Consider the following 15,258-nt stretch of genomic DNA (forward strand, 5'->3'; position numbering starts at 1 on the left):
TCCAAAAAACCCCATTATAGACAACTTCGATATAAAAACCTTAATCTTTCGATTGCCACAAAGTTCGAGTTTCAGCGCTAAAACAAAAAATTCGAAAATGGATGCTGCGGGGGAACTAGGTACTTTGTAGTCTGCCAACGTTCCTGTCAACCGTGTAAATATCATTAATTTGAAATTTTGTACCTAAAAAATAAGTCAAATTTTGTAGGTAAAAAAATTAGTTTTGTTAAATTGTGGTAGAGTTGTTATTATCTTAAGTAATTTTGATAACTTTAATATTCTTAAATCACTACTCAAACCAAGTCATACTAATTATTTTTATAAAATAATAAACTAAAGTTTTAAGTAAAAGTTAATTTCTTTTTATCTAATCAAAATATTGATTTTTTAAAATTGGGTGTAGTTAGTGTGAATTATATTGGGAAGAATGTTATATTTTTTTGTGTGAATTGGATTAGTAAGAAGTTAAAAGTTTTTGTGTTTTTATTATAAAATTTTATTTTTTCATATTTAATTATTGTTTTTAATTTAATATTTTTTATTAATTTAATAAAATTTGATTTTATTGAGGCTTATTTTACAACCCAATATGATGTGTCCGTCATCAAAGTTGACATAATAAAAATTAAAAAAATTAAAAAAAACTATACAAAACATTTAAATAATGTTGATTCATAACAAAATTTGCACCTGAAGAAATTGGATCCCTCTAGCCTCATAACAAAATTTGCACCTGAAGAAATTGGATCCCTCTAGCCTCTCATTTTAGACATAATAGTAATGTAAACTCACCCACACCCAAATTACCAAAAAAAAATATTTATATTATAAAATAAATATAATTTCAAATTAATATATATATATTTTTTAGTTAAGACTAACCTAAATACGCACGGGGGTTTGAAACGATGACCTATTGGAGTGCCTTAACAGCGCACCCATTCACCGTCAATCCAAAGCCCCATGGGAAATTTCAAATTAATATTTATATGGTAAAATAAATATAATTGCCATTTTAACAAATCAGAACAAACAGTGTGATTGTAGCCAGAATAGATGGGTTTTTTGCATGGTTAGATACACTGGTCATATACTTTTTTTGGATGGCTGTTAAAAACTTTGGATGGTCACCCGGTTTCCCTTAAGGGCGGGTTGAGACCTGCCTATGTTTGTATTATCTCTTTTTTAGTAATAGAATACTGCCTCAGTTTACAAAAAAAAACAAATCTACCAAAGATAATATATATATATATAATATTTAAAAACAAAATATAAAAATATATATATTTTTTTCCATTAATTCATTATATAAAGTATATTATGATTTTTTATTAAAATTTATATTTTTGAGTTACGTATTTATAATTTTTTAAAATTTAGCGTATTATAACTTCACCGATAAAATGACACACATCTCTTGTGCTCCGTTGCATAGAAAGCTTATACACATTTGCGTCATAATTTCTATTTTTGTTTTTTATTTTCACTCTCTTTGGCCCACATTGTCCTACACTGTCCCAATTCAACATTTTATTCACCTGGAAATGTTGTTTCCAACTGTGCCAAAAGCATATCCAATTCCATAACTTCAGTCGGCCTGGTACAGTCCCCTCCTCCAGTGATCCAAAGAAGATCCAGTGATCCAAAGCTCTTCTTGGCCATTTGCGCTAACGATGGCATTCGCATTTTGTATCTCCGGAAGCAAGTCATGGCTACCGGAAAGTTTCAAGTAGTGATGAAGAGGCGGAAGGAAGAAACCCTCACATGACGGATGATATTTGGGGAAAATCATGGATGAGGCACAGTAAAGATGAGCATACCGCATTCCCATGTTGTATGACCGGAAGCAAAGTCATGGCTGCTGCAAATGTTCAAGTAGTGATGAACGCACGAAAGGAACAAACCCTCAGACGACTGATGATATTTGGGGCAAATCATGGATGAGGCACAGTAAAGATGAGCATACCGCATTTCAATGTTGTATGTCCGGAAGCAAGTAATGGCCGCCGCAAAGGTTCAAGTAGTGATGAACGCGCGAAAGGAAGAAACCCTCGGATGACAGACGATATTTGGGGAAAATCATGGATGAGGCACAGTAAAGATGAGCATAACACATTTCAACGTTGTAAGTCATGGCTACAGGAAAGTTTCAAGTAGTGATGAAGAGGCGGAAGGAAGAAACCCTCACATGACGGATGATATTTGTGGAAAATCATGGATGTGGCACAGTAAAGATAAGCATAACGCATTCCCATGTTGTATGACCGGAAGCAAAGTCATGGCTGCCGCAAATGTTCAAGTAGTGATGAACGCACGAAAGGAACAAACCCTCAGACGACAGATGATATTTGGGGCAAATCATGGATGAGGCAGAGTAAAGATGAGCATACCGCATTCTAATGTTGTATGTCCGGAAGCAAGTCATGGCTGACGCAAAGGTTCAAGTAGTGATGAACGCGCGAAAGGAAGAAACCCTCGGATGACAGACGATAGTTGGGGAAAATCATGGATGAGGCACAGTAAAGATAAGCATAACACATTTCAACGCTGTATGTCCGGAAGTAAGTCATGGCTGCCGCAAAGGTTCAAGTAATGCTGAATGTGCGGAAGGAAGAAACCCTCAGATGACAGATGATATTTAGGAAAAATCATGGATGAGACACTGTAAAGATGAGCATACCACATTACCATGTTGTAAGTCCGGAAGCAAGTCATGGTTGCCGCAAAGGTTCAAGTAGCGATGAACGCGCGGAAGGAAGAAACCCTCATATGACAGATGATATTTGGGGAAAATCATGGATGAGGCACAGTAAATATGAGCATAATGTATTTCCACTACACGTGTCCGGAAGCAAGTCATGGCTGCTGCAAAGGTTCAAGTAGTGATGAACGCGTGAAAGAAAGAAACCCTGAGATGACACATGATATTTGGGAAAAATCATGGATGAGGCACAGTAACGATGAGCATAACGCATTTCCACGTTGTATGTCCAGGATAAGCAAGTCATGGCTGCAGCAAAGGTTCAAGTTATCATGAATGTGCGGAAGGAAGAAACCCTCAGAGTACAGATGATATTTGGGGAAATCAGGGATGAGACACTGTAAAGATGAACATAGCTTTGAGGGATCGTATCTACTTTTGCCCTTCGTATTGGCAAGTTTCGGTAAAACTCCACTTTACATTCATGTGTTGGGCAATCCATAAACCCCATACAGCGATACATTGATTTTACAATATCCTAGAATATGGTGTTGCAACGAATCCCTATTTACATGTCAAATCATCATGGTGAGAGAATGTTTTGCAATCAATAAGTACTCAACAGTGCTGCATTGATTGAAATATATATTCTAAGATAATGCCTGTTTTGCAACTTTTTTTTAATGGGGTTGATTGCTATTTAAGTTAATTTATAGGGTGTAGAATAAATGGCAAGAGGGTGTTTTTGTTATGATATTTAGTAGTGTAAAGGTTGTTGGTTAAAAATTCAGTGGGCAAAAATCTAACTATGCTAGGTGTTGATGTGGCTCAGGCTCAGTGCCATGCCTATGTAATTTTGGCTACTTAGATCTAACTATGCTAGGTATTGATGTGGCTCAGGCTCGGTGCCATGCCTATGTAATTTTGGCTACTTAGATGCTTCTAGGTAGTGGACTTAGATTTGGCAACTTAGATGCTTCTAGGTAATGACCATTCAAGCCACAGGTTAATTGTATAATCATCTCAGAACTACTATCAAACAAAAAAAATGTAATTTAAGATAACATAGTGATACAATAAATGTAGTTTTATCTAATTTAAGATTTATTAAATATAGAGATTAAAAGGGAAAAAATGAAATATAAGTAATTATTTAATTTAGGATTGTTTAGAGTAAATTGATACTTTCTATTAAAAAAAATAAAAAACAAAAATGACAGACCCTAAAGAAGAAACTATGAATTTGTTAAAAATAATTAAATTTAAAGAAAATTGAAATACAAGTGATTAAAAAATTAAGTTACCTAGGTGAAGTTTAAATGTTGTAAGTTTAGTGTTTTTTTCCATCTAATAATAATAATAATAATAATAATATTATTATTATTATTATTATTTTTTATTTTTTATTAATTTTCTGTAAAATCTTGATTTTAATTTTTTATAATACTTAAATTCTATACATTAAACATTTCAAAATCTATCATTCCAGTAAATTTTAACTACATTTCAAATAAAATTAATTTAAAAAAAATAACTTTCTACATCATAATTTTTTGTGGTTGTAAATTTAAAAACATTATCAAATCTTTCTTATCATAATAAAAACATTATCAAATCTTTTTTATATTAACATGTCATAAATTCAGGGTTTACCCATGATGTTAGAGCGGCAGCTCTTAGATTTACCTCGTCCAATCTTAAGCCTCACCCAAATTATACTGATTCACCATATTTTTATAACATAGACAACAAACAAAACCAAAAAAATAAAATAAAAACGTGGGCAGAAAATCAGAAAGTTCCTTCATTTCTATGCAGGGTTAGCAGAAAATCAGAACTGACCACGACCCCATAAAAGGTGTCGAAGTAAGTTTGTTAAATTTTTATCGTATGTTTTATGTTTGTAACCATTATTTTAATGTCTTATCATTATTGATAGTAATTGTAGATAGAACGAACATTATTAATATATACATAAAGATATGAGATAATTTGATTATAACCGAAGTCCCAATTATATATTTAGGTAAGCATTTATTTACAAATAGTCATGTCTTTAGAGAGATTCTTCAACATTAATTATTATTTAATTATTCATTATTTATGATTGTTATTATTTATTGTTATTTATATTAATTTATATATATTTTATTCATAATAGGTTTCTAGGAAGGATAATTAGCATCTAGTTGCACTCTTTAATATTCTTTCTCAATTAGGGAAGAATTCCACCTGTTAACATCCATCCACTGCCATGCTATCGTGTCCATCATGTGCCATCTTTGCAACTTGTCTCGTCTTTGCCGAAGATTGAAATCATAGTCCACTAAGAAAGGATTGAAAGAGGGTGGGTCCCAAGACCTTGCCATCCTCGCCAAAATGACAGAGGTAAGTCCTCATGTCCAGGGATAAAACCCCTATCATGCTTGATCCTTTAGCAATCAAGCTGTTGAACATCATGCATCCTAGTCATAGGGAATACAGTAGTACTTGATGCGTTTGTCGATAGTACTAATTAACTCTAACCACTTTTCCCAACTCATTGGCCAGATGAGAGGTACTTCCCAAGAGTCCTAGACTGCAAGGGTAGGATGTATGCTGGGGTATCCAAAGGGGAAGGCGAACCACTCACCTTGTTCTTATATAGCAAACCCCACAGGGAAAGGTGAACCACTCACCTTGTTCTCATATAGCAAACCCCACAGGGAAAGGTGAACCACTCAGTTATTGTATGTTATGCATAGAAACCTTTATCAAGCTAGGAACCAAGCAATATGTCAAGTTGAAAGCTCTTCAATCTTGTCACCTCTTTATTGCTAATGCCACTTAAGGTTTATGAAAGAGGGTCTTAACCAATCTTATTTGAGCAAAATGACTTCAAAAGAGATATGCCTGAATCATAGACTTTCAATAATGCCTTATTCCATATTGACAGATATAGTCTTCAAGAGCATTCAAACAAAAATTATTATTAGCAGATACATACTTTATATTTTGGTAATTTGACATATTTACCAGTAGTTACTGCCCACCATAATTCATGAAATTCTTTGCATTCTTTATATTTCTGTAATTAAACATATTTACCAAAAATTACTGCCCACCATAATTCATGGGTACATAAAGATTGTAACAATCCCAAAAATTCAAATTCAACGGAGTCTGTTAAGGCCTTCCTCCACCAAAACTCTGATTCCATATTAAATTTTTATAGTATGTTCTATGCTTGCAACAATTACTTCAATGCCTTATCATGTTTTTGGAAGCATGACTCTTCAACACTAATTATTAGTTAATTATTCATTAGTTATAATTGTTTAGTTAATTATTCATTAGTTATGATTGTTATTATTTGTAGTTATTTTTATATATATTTTATTGATAGCAGGCTTCTAAGAAAAGGATTTAGCCCTAGTTACACTCTTTAACAAAGTTATAGCTCCTGCATCTGGTAACCAGCAAAAAGACAAAGGTTTGAAGCTTTGAGCTCACAGCCTCATAATTTGTAGGAGACTAAGGTATAGCGCCTGGATAACTGGTAACAAGCAAACAGACCAGAGTTTGAAGCTTTGAGCCCTGGTGATAGGGACGTCTAGTAATTAGAGTATCCATAAATCCTGGCCACCCTTTAGGGCCTGCTGTAGATTAGGGGTTTGCATCAACACCCAACATCGCGTAGATTAGGGGTATGTATGTTAAGCATAGAAACCTTTATCAATCTAGGAACCAAGCAAAATGTCAAGTTGAAAGCTCTTCAATCTTATCACCTCTTTATTGCTAATGCCACTTAAGGTTTATGAAAGAGGGGCTTAACCAATCTCATTTGAGCAAAATGACTTCAAAAGAGATATGCCTGAATCATAGACTTTCAATAATGCCTTATTCCATATTGACAGATATAATCTTCAAGTTATGCATAGAAACCTTTATCGAGCTTATCACCTCTTTATTGCTAATGCCACTTACGATTTATGAAAGAGGGTCTTAACCAATCTTATTTGAGCAAAATGACTTCAAAAGAGATATGCCTGAATCATAGACTTTCAATAATGCCTTATTCCATATTGAAGATATAGTCCCTGGTGATAGGGACGTCTAGTAATTAGAGTATCCATAAATCCTGGCCACCCTTTAGGGCCTGCTGTAGATTAGGGGTTTGCATCAACACCCAACATCGCATAGATTATGGGTATGTATGTTATACATAGAAAGTTAGAAACCTTTATCAAGCTAGGAACCAAGCAATATGTATGTTATGTTATTCAAATAGGAACCAAGCTAGGAACCATTGCCTTATTCAAATTATGTTTAGGTTCGCCATTCCTCTTTTTAGCATCGTCTTATTTACGCTTTTATTACTGTTTGTTTGTCCCTGCTGGGGTATTTGACCTTTACTAATTCAGTGATTTGACTTGTAATGTGAAGGAGCTCGTAGATTGGGAGCACAAGAGTATGAACATCGGCAAAATGCATGCTTGTGGGCATGATGCACATGTTGCTATGCTTCTTGGAGCTGCCAAATTGCTTTATAAACACAAAGATAAACTCCAGGTGCTTTGCAGGCTTGTATGGATGCAAGTAATAAAGAGTTCAAAACTTTAAACTGAAAGGTGCTCGTTATGCTAACAAAATTATATTTTCAATTTCATTTGGATTCAAAACAAATTATATTGACATTTCTTTTAGATGGATTCGAATTTGTTTTTTAATTTAAATATAAAATTTACCCAGATTATATGCTTTTCATTAATATAATTTTTACCCAGATTATATGCTTTTCATTATGGCCATATGTCTACTTTAGTTCATATATTAAACCTACTTAATCTGATGTTTACATTCTTAGCTACAATGGAAATGTGTTTGGTTGTCGTATAAGCTATTTGATATGGTTTCTTGCTTAATACAACTGCCCATTTGGTTTATGTAAATCGTTTTTCGCTCTATTATGAACTCGTAAAAGGCACTGTAAGACTTATTTTCAACCAGCCGAAGAAGGAGGTGCAGGTGCTGCTTATATGATTTGTGAAGGTGCACTTGGAGATGCAGAAGCCATATTTGCAATTCATGTTGCACCTTATCTCTCAACTGGGACTATGCAATCAGCCCCAGGGCCAATTTTGGCAGGGTCATGCATTTTTGAAGCTGTTAGAGAAGGAAAAGGTATACATGCAGCTATGCCACATATCACTGCAGATCCAATTGTATCTACATCCTTTGCGATTTTGAGCTTGCAGCAGATAGCTCTGAAAGTGATCCTCTTGACAGTCATGTATGTATAACTTTCCTGTTGTCTTGTTCTTGGATAACGAGTTTCTTTTATTTATAAGAGTAGTTTACAGTACCATTGTTTAAATTCCCATCATGTATTTAAATATTTAAGTTTCTTTAGATAGCTTTTCATCCCAAAATTTCAAAAATTACAACCGTATATCTGTGAGTTTGTGGATAATCTATATCAGTTTTCTAGCTTTAGGTTTCATTGATCCTTCCCTTTAAAAGTTAAGAGGGTATCAATATTATGAATCTATCAAATTTTAGGTAAATAAAACTGGTAATAACTAATTACTGTAAAAGAGGCGGTAGGTACTTACCAAATGTAATTGCTTCTTTCCTATAATGGGATTTTACTAAACCTTGTGAAATTGTCGCTAAACCAGCAGAGAATGGATCTAGCTAAAAAACAACGAACAAAACTTGCAAGTAGGAAAGAGGAAAACAATTTGAGAAAAATAAAATGAATGATTTCTATTCACACACAAAATAAATAAGAGAGTACAAATTACATATGATATACTCTGCATAGTTGAACTAATGTGCAATAGTAGTGAATCTAGAGAGATGTGGATATGCACTGAAGAAAAACTGACACCTAGTTCTAATTAATTGGTCATGCAGTCCCTATTTAACTGTCTCATGCAAGTAGAGAGTAGAACTCATGCATGCACTTGTTGAGTGCTATTTTGGTGATAATAATGAGGTTGCCATTGCTGACTCCACTCCCCTAGTCTAATGGAAGTAGTATAACCGAAATGAAACTAAATGTATTTAATATCTCTAATACCACCTCTGAAGCACTACTAGGGAGAACACAATGAATGGGTCTTGGCAAGAAGCCATGTAAGGTACCCATTTTATAATGCGTTTAAGTAACATAGAACAACTAAGGAAAGAAGGAAAACCACATGTAAACAAAACCCCCATCAAAATACAATGGTGAAAAAGAAATACAACTGCCAAGCAGTTGTGTCCTTCACCCGAAGGCGGTCTTGTAGAAAGTGAAACTTTTGCTTGGTGAAAGTCTTTGTGTTGATGTCAATGTCTATTCAGTTGTGGGTAGTACTGCAAGTCAATGACCTCATCATGTGTCAATCCTTGATGTAGTGCATGTGGATTTCGATGTGTTTTGTTCGTTGTCATTCCACTGGATCTTTGCAAAACTTTAGTGTGCTTTGATTGTTGCACTAGATGACAGTCGAGCTATGAAATATGATACTAAGTTCAATGAAGAAGTTTTGCAACCAAATGGCTTGAATGGAAATGTTGGTTGCACTTGTGTATTTGGTCTTTGTTGATGATGAAGCAATCACGAATTGCTTTTTGCTTGACCAAAAATGGGGTCGAATCCCAAACTGAGAACATATCTTGAAGTGAACTTGCGATCAATGTTAGCGCCAACATAATCTAAATCAGTGTGGCCAATGAGATCCAAAGTGCATCCTGCTGGACAATGAATCCCATAGCTGGTGGTTCCTTGGACATGTTTGTGTATGCGCTTGGAAACTTTCCAATGTAGCTCCTACAGCTCTTGCATGTATTTGAAAAGTTCACTTATTGCATATGAGAGATTTGGATGAGAGTGATATAGAGGAGACTCCTGACAAGTTGTCTGTACATGGTGCAATCAACCAATGGTGTATCCTTGCCTTCCTCAAGGTGTATTCCCAATAAGAAAGGTGTAGTTGTTGGCTTACAGTCGGTCATGTGAAAGCGAACTAAGAGATCTCTAGCATACTTGGTCTGAGCAATTTTGATCCTTGAATCATTCTAGTTGATTTCCAGTTCAAGGAAGAAGTGTAACAAACCCATATATGTTGTGACAAACGTAAAGTGGTTTTGATTGCAACAATGGTTAAGACTGAACAATCTATGATTAGTAGGTCATCTACATAGAGCATTATGATCAACACAAAGTCAAATGTTCTCAAGATATAAACATTTGGATTAGATTTACATTGAATGAAATGTTGAGACAATAAATAGGAATCCATTTTAGCATACCATTCTCTAGGTGCCTACCTGAAGCCATTGAGAGACTTCTTGAGTCAGAACTAAAGATGAATTCTTTATGTACCATTGCGGCCACTCCATGTAAATTTCCTCTTTGAAATCACCATGAAGAAATGCATTCTTCCAATCCATGTGGTGAACCTCCCACCTTTTTGTTGCTGCAATGGCAAGTGTTAGCTGGATAGAGTCCATTTTGGCCATTGGAGCAAAAGTTTCATCATAATCGATGCCATAAACCTATTGAAAGCCTTTAGCCATCAACCATGCTTTGTATTTGCTCACAAGTCCATTTTCTACTGCCTTTGTCTTGTAGACCCACTTGCATCTAACAAGCTTACGATCTAAAGGAAGCAGAATCAAGTCCCAAGTTTGGTTCTTAATGAGGGAGTTGTACTTCTCGTTCGTAGTATGCTTCCTATGAAGGATTCCCTGCATCTTCTGTATAAGTCTGAGGGTCAAATGCTAGAACCATGTAGTAATGCATGGACATAACTAGTTCTGTAGCTGTGAGTTCATGAGGTGCTTCTTCAAATTGAGATATTGTGGTAGGATCACTCATGAGGTGCCACTTCTGTGCCGAAAGTGGTCGGGGATTTGAATCTTCGCATGCAAGCTCATGATCTTCTGAATCAACTTCAAAACCTAGATTTGAAATTTGATTTGAATGAAAGGACACTTCAACTCTTAGATTTGTTATAGGAAGAAGCACAAAAGTTTTTGCATGTTGTTCCTTAGATGCATGCAAGGGATTTTATTCAAAGTAGACACTCCTCTCAATGAAAAGCTTTTTTGTTGGAAGATCTAGTAGTCTGTATCCCTTTACACCATCTAAATTTCCAACAAAGATGCACACTTTGCTTTGAGGCTCCAAAACCTTCCTCTTTTTTGCAAGAATGTGGGCCCATGTGTGAGATACCAAAATGCGGAAATGTGTGACTTTCGGTTGCATATCAGTGCATTGCATGCTTCAAAAGGTGTTTTTCTTGTAATAGATTTGTGAGGAGATATGTTTTCTATGTACGAAGCACAATTGATGGATTCAACTCACAATTTGGAAGGAAGGGACCTTACATGCAACATGCAATCAACCATCCCTTTCAAGGGTTTGTTCTTTTTCTTAGCTAACTCGTTTTGCTGCAGAGTGCAAGGAATTTTGTTCTTCAACTGTAATCCTGCTTCATCACAAAGATGTTGGACATCCTTGTTGACATACTCCCCCCCATTCTCTATGCGAAGGATCTTGATCATCTTTCCAGATTACTTCTCTTCATGTGCTTTGAAAATCTTTAGATGTTCAAACACTTCAAATTTGAGTTTGAGAAAATACACCCATATGTATCTTGTGTAATCATCTATGAATCTTAGTACATATTTGCTCATGGAAAGATCTAGAAATGGCCCCATAAGATCACTAGGAACAAGCTGCAAGGGAGAGGAGGCTCTCCATGCATGCTCCTTCCCAAACTTTTCTTGTGGATTCTTTCTAAGAGCACATCCTTCACAATCATCATTTGAAAATTCTATGACAGGTAGGCCTTCTACCATGCATTGTTTGCTAAGTTGTTGCACACATTTGAAATTTAAATGTCTAAATCTTTCATGCCAAATTCTACATTCATCATTTGCATGCATTAGTAGTAAAGTGGAATTTGATTGAGGAACAAATTTAGAAAAAAAATGTACAAACTGTTGATTTTATTGTAGCTTCGGTCGGTATACAAATTTATTAATTTTTCTTAGGGCTATATTGTTTCTTGCTTTGATAATTGCATTTTATCGTTAACACATTAAGTTCACCCCATAACATCATAACATTATTCAAATTTACATCATTATTCATTATCATATGCAACTATGTAGAAAGAAAAATATCATCATCATCAATGCAGTAGAACATAAAATAACAATAGAAGAAAAACATTCACACATAGAGACACCAGGACTGGCAGGAGACCAGGGCAAAACCCACTACGGGGAAAACCCTTGCAAATTCTTCTTCTTATAGATTGTCATCAAATGATTCAGCAAAAGAGAGTACAATGATCCATATCTTCATCTATGTAGCTAACCAACAAAAACAACTATAACATCCATGAAACAAACCCAACAAAGCTTATACTCAAAACACTGATTTTGAAATCTGTACTGAACTGTCACTGACTACAGTCAACTGCCAAACCCTACGGTCACTAAGGGAAATCTTTGGACAACTGAGATTTCATCTTTTAGTTCCTAGTCGCATGGAGGAGGAGTCATCCGAGCGACTTTAGTAGCCCAGTTGCACCCTTAAGCTTGGTGAGCGAGTGACTAGGGTTGGATCTGATCTGTGGCGAGCGAGCGACTAGGGCTGGATCTGATCTGTGGCGAGCGAGCGACTGTGTCTGTGAAAAGCCTAACTCTCGGTCGCATTCACAGTGAGTTGTCCGTGCAACTGGAAGGCTCCAGTCGCATGCATGAGCCTCTGTGGGAGCGACTGTGGTTGAGATGCTTTTTGTGTTGTGCCTGTGACTGTGGCCTAAAACCCTAGATTTGAAATGCAAGCTTCGGACCCTGCAATTTCACCTCATAGTGAACCTGATCCTCTGCGGACGAGCCTCAGACCTGTGCGAACCAAAAACCAAGATAGAAGAGTGTCTCATGATTGTGTGCAAATGAGGTAGAGGTCACTTGTATTTATAGCCTTCCAAGAGGGTCCACTTTGCTTTAGGGCCAACCTTATCAAATATGCACATGTGAGATTTTATTCATAAATACACCTTCCCTTATCCAATTTGAGTGATCTTTAGGTCAATTTTGGTCCTCTCGAAAAGAGGAATTCAATGCAATCATTATCTCCATCAAGTGAGCTATCCAAAGTGGAATTTGACCGCAGTTGCATATTTTTAACACTCCCTCTCAACTAGGAAGAATTCCACCTGTCAATATCTAACCTTTGATCAATATCTCATCTTGTCATCATATATCCCATCTCAAGTATCTCATCATCTCGTATCATCGCTGATCATCTCGATTCATCTCTTGCTTATTCCTGCTTATCTCTTGATTGCCCCTGTTCATATGCTGAACATTATTGACTTTAAAAGAAGAATTTGTTACCAGAGGGGAGCTTAAGCTACCACCCTCTATTCATCAGGCTATTACTTGGTATCTCTGTCAGCGAGCTACTATCCAGAATATCATCAGTGGGGAGTCAATTAGCATCATCATCAGAGAGCATATCATTAGGGAGCACATCTCAACCTGGAACCACATCAAGGAGCACATCTCGACCTAGAATCTCATGGGGGAGCTATACATCTATAACCCCATATCGAGCAATAGGATATCCAAACACACAGGCGAGCACATCTCAACCCTGGAATCACATTGGTGAGCTCATTCTCAACTCGGAACCGTATAGAGGAGCAAATCTCAACCCAATCCTATTGCCTGTTGATCTTCCCATCGATGACTAGGCATTCATGTGGTAGAACACCTGCATTATAATCGACTTGGGTTGTACACCATAAGTACACTCTCAACTCGTTGGCAAAACGGGGATTGGTATTCCCAACAAGCCTTGCTTGTGGGTATGATGCCAACTTGGGTATACTGTGCATAGATCAGATAGGGGAGCAACATCTTCGACCCTATGAAGATAGGGGAGCAACATCTCCAACCCTATGGGTAACAGATAGAGGTGATACCCTATTGTCCAGAGTTCCCTCAACCCCAAGAGCCCTCGATCTCAATTCCACACCCTGGGAGCTCAAATAGGGGAGGAAGAGTTGGCTCAATGTCCTCAATTAGTGCTACTCTCATCATACTTATATCTGGTATCAGCTTGATCATTATATTGCAATAGCAGCAGTCTCCTGTTCTTACAGGACATCAAATCGAATATCATATTAGAACATAAACATTCGTATATATATCACAAAAATGATACCATATTCATCCTCCTTCTCAAGGAGGTGCCAACCACAATCCCGGGCTTGTCTCGTACAACAACACTGTCTCAATATATGAGGGTAACTCAGTCCTAGCTATATATGGGATTCTCTGCCAAACGGATCCCACTCTTTGTCATCATAATGTATCCATGTCATATCCAGATCTTGCTCAGATGACTCTCTAAGGAGATTTTTTATCCTACCTCATAGCTAGCCATGCTAGCAACATCGTACTCAACCTCAGTCGTGCTATGGACCTCTCATCCAAGATATCATGGCAAATCTCATACTAAGGCAACACCCAAATGCAATAATCCCAAACATCATTAGTACATTCATGTAGCCACATATTGTAGGATGAATATCTCAGATCAAAATTGATCGTCTCATGCAAGTATCTTGAAGGATGCTCGGTGGCCACTGTATGTGAGTGAAGCAGCTCAATCACACACTCATTTAGGTTCTATGTACATCATATATATATATATATATATATATATATATATATATATATATATGTATGTATATATACGGACGTATGTTCAAAACGAAACATTAATGCCTCAATCAACTATCGGTTGCCATGTCAAGTTCAACAATTTCTCTTCACAACATCTTGGAGTGTTCGAGAATTTGCATTTCCACTTTCCAATACTTATTCAATAGATTCACAATATAGATTATCTTTTCCCAACTACAAAAATCGATTCATCATGCCATGATTCATCATCATAGGCTCATTTCCTGTCAAGAGCAGACCATTAGTATAAAACCAAAATCAAAATCAAAATCAAAGTCATACCTTGAAACACGTCTTAAGTAGAGGTTTGGATCAACACATCATCCTGACTTCATCAGATAACTGCTCAAATATGGACATATCAGGATCAAGGAGCTTGCTTCATATAATGCTCTCTGCTAACACAACGATTAGTTTTTGTAGCATCGGATGTGTTCTAGCCATCAAATTTTGTGGAGAGGCTAGAATATATGAGATCTTCAAAACCCAAAAATCATTTTTGGAAATTCCGCCTACAAATTACTTAATTAGATTATTAGTCAGTTTTTAAATATTTCCTAAGTCTAAACTTAGGGAATATGACTAATTAATCAGAATTAATTAAGTTATGGTGTGAATGTTCTAGAAACTCACACGGATTGACTTAAAGTTAATCGTAGCCATCGATTAAGATCTAATCTTGGGCATTGAAGTCTCAATAGAGGATTATAAGAAGAAGTCGAAGGGGCTTGGAGAAATCACTTGAGCAATTCAATTTCTTGAAAGATCGATTTCCTGAGTAGCAACATTCAGTTGTCGGAGAGAGAGCCAGAGAA

General features: G+C 36.1%; 1 pseudogene across 1 annotated transcript in view; it reads left to right on the forward strand.

Annotated features, from left to right (window-relative positions):
- The first annotated feature begins 1,557 nt into the window (after positions 1-1,557).
- LOC149194940 (IAA-amino acid hydrolase ILR1-like 5) overlaps positions 1,558-15,258 on the forward strand; it is a 222,442-nt pseudogene continuing 208,741 nt past the window's right edge. The window contains exons 1-3 of the transcript XR_016255111.1: positions 1,558-3,164; positions 7,127-7,252; positions 7,665-7,973. The product of XR_016255111.1 is annotated as an IAA-amino acid hydrolase ILR1-like 5 (transcript). The remainder of the gene's footprint in view (positions 3,165-7,126; positions 7,253-7,664; positions 7,974-15,258) is intronic.

This window comes from Pinus tabuliformis, chromosome 2_2 (assembly GCF_031772625.1).
Source record: "Pinus tabuliformis cultivar Carrire ecotype Pingquan chromosome 2_2, CPIR1, whole genome shotgun sequence".
Lineage (NCBI taxonomy): Eukaryota > Viridiplantae > Streptophyta > Pinopsida > Pinales > Pinaceae > Pinus > Pinus tabuliformis.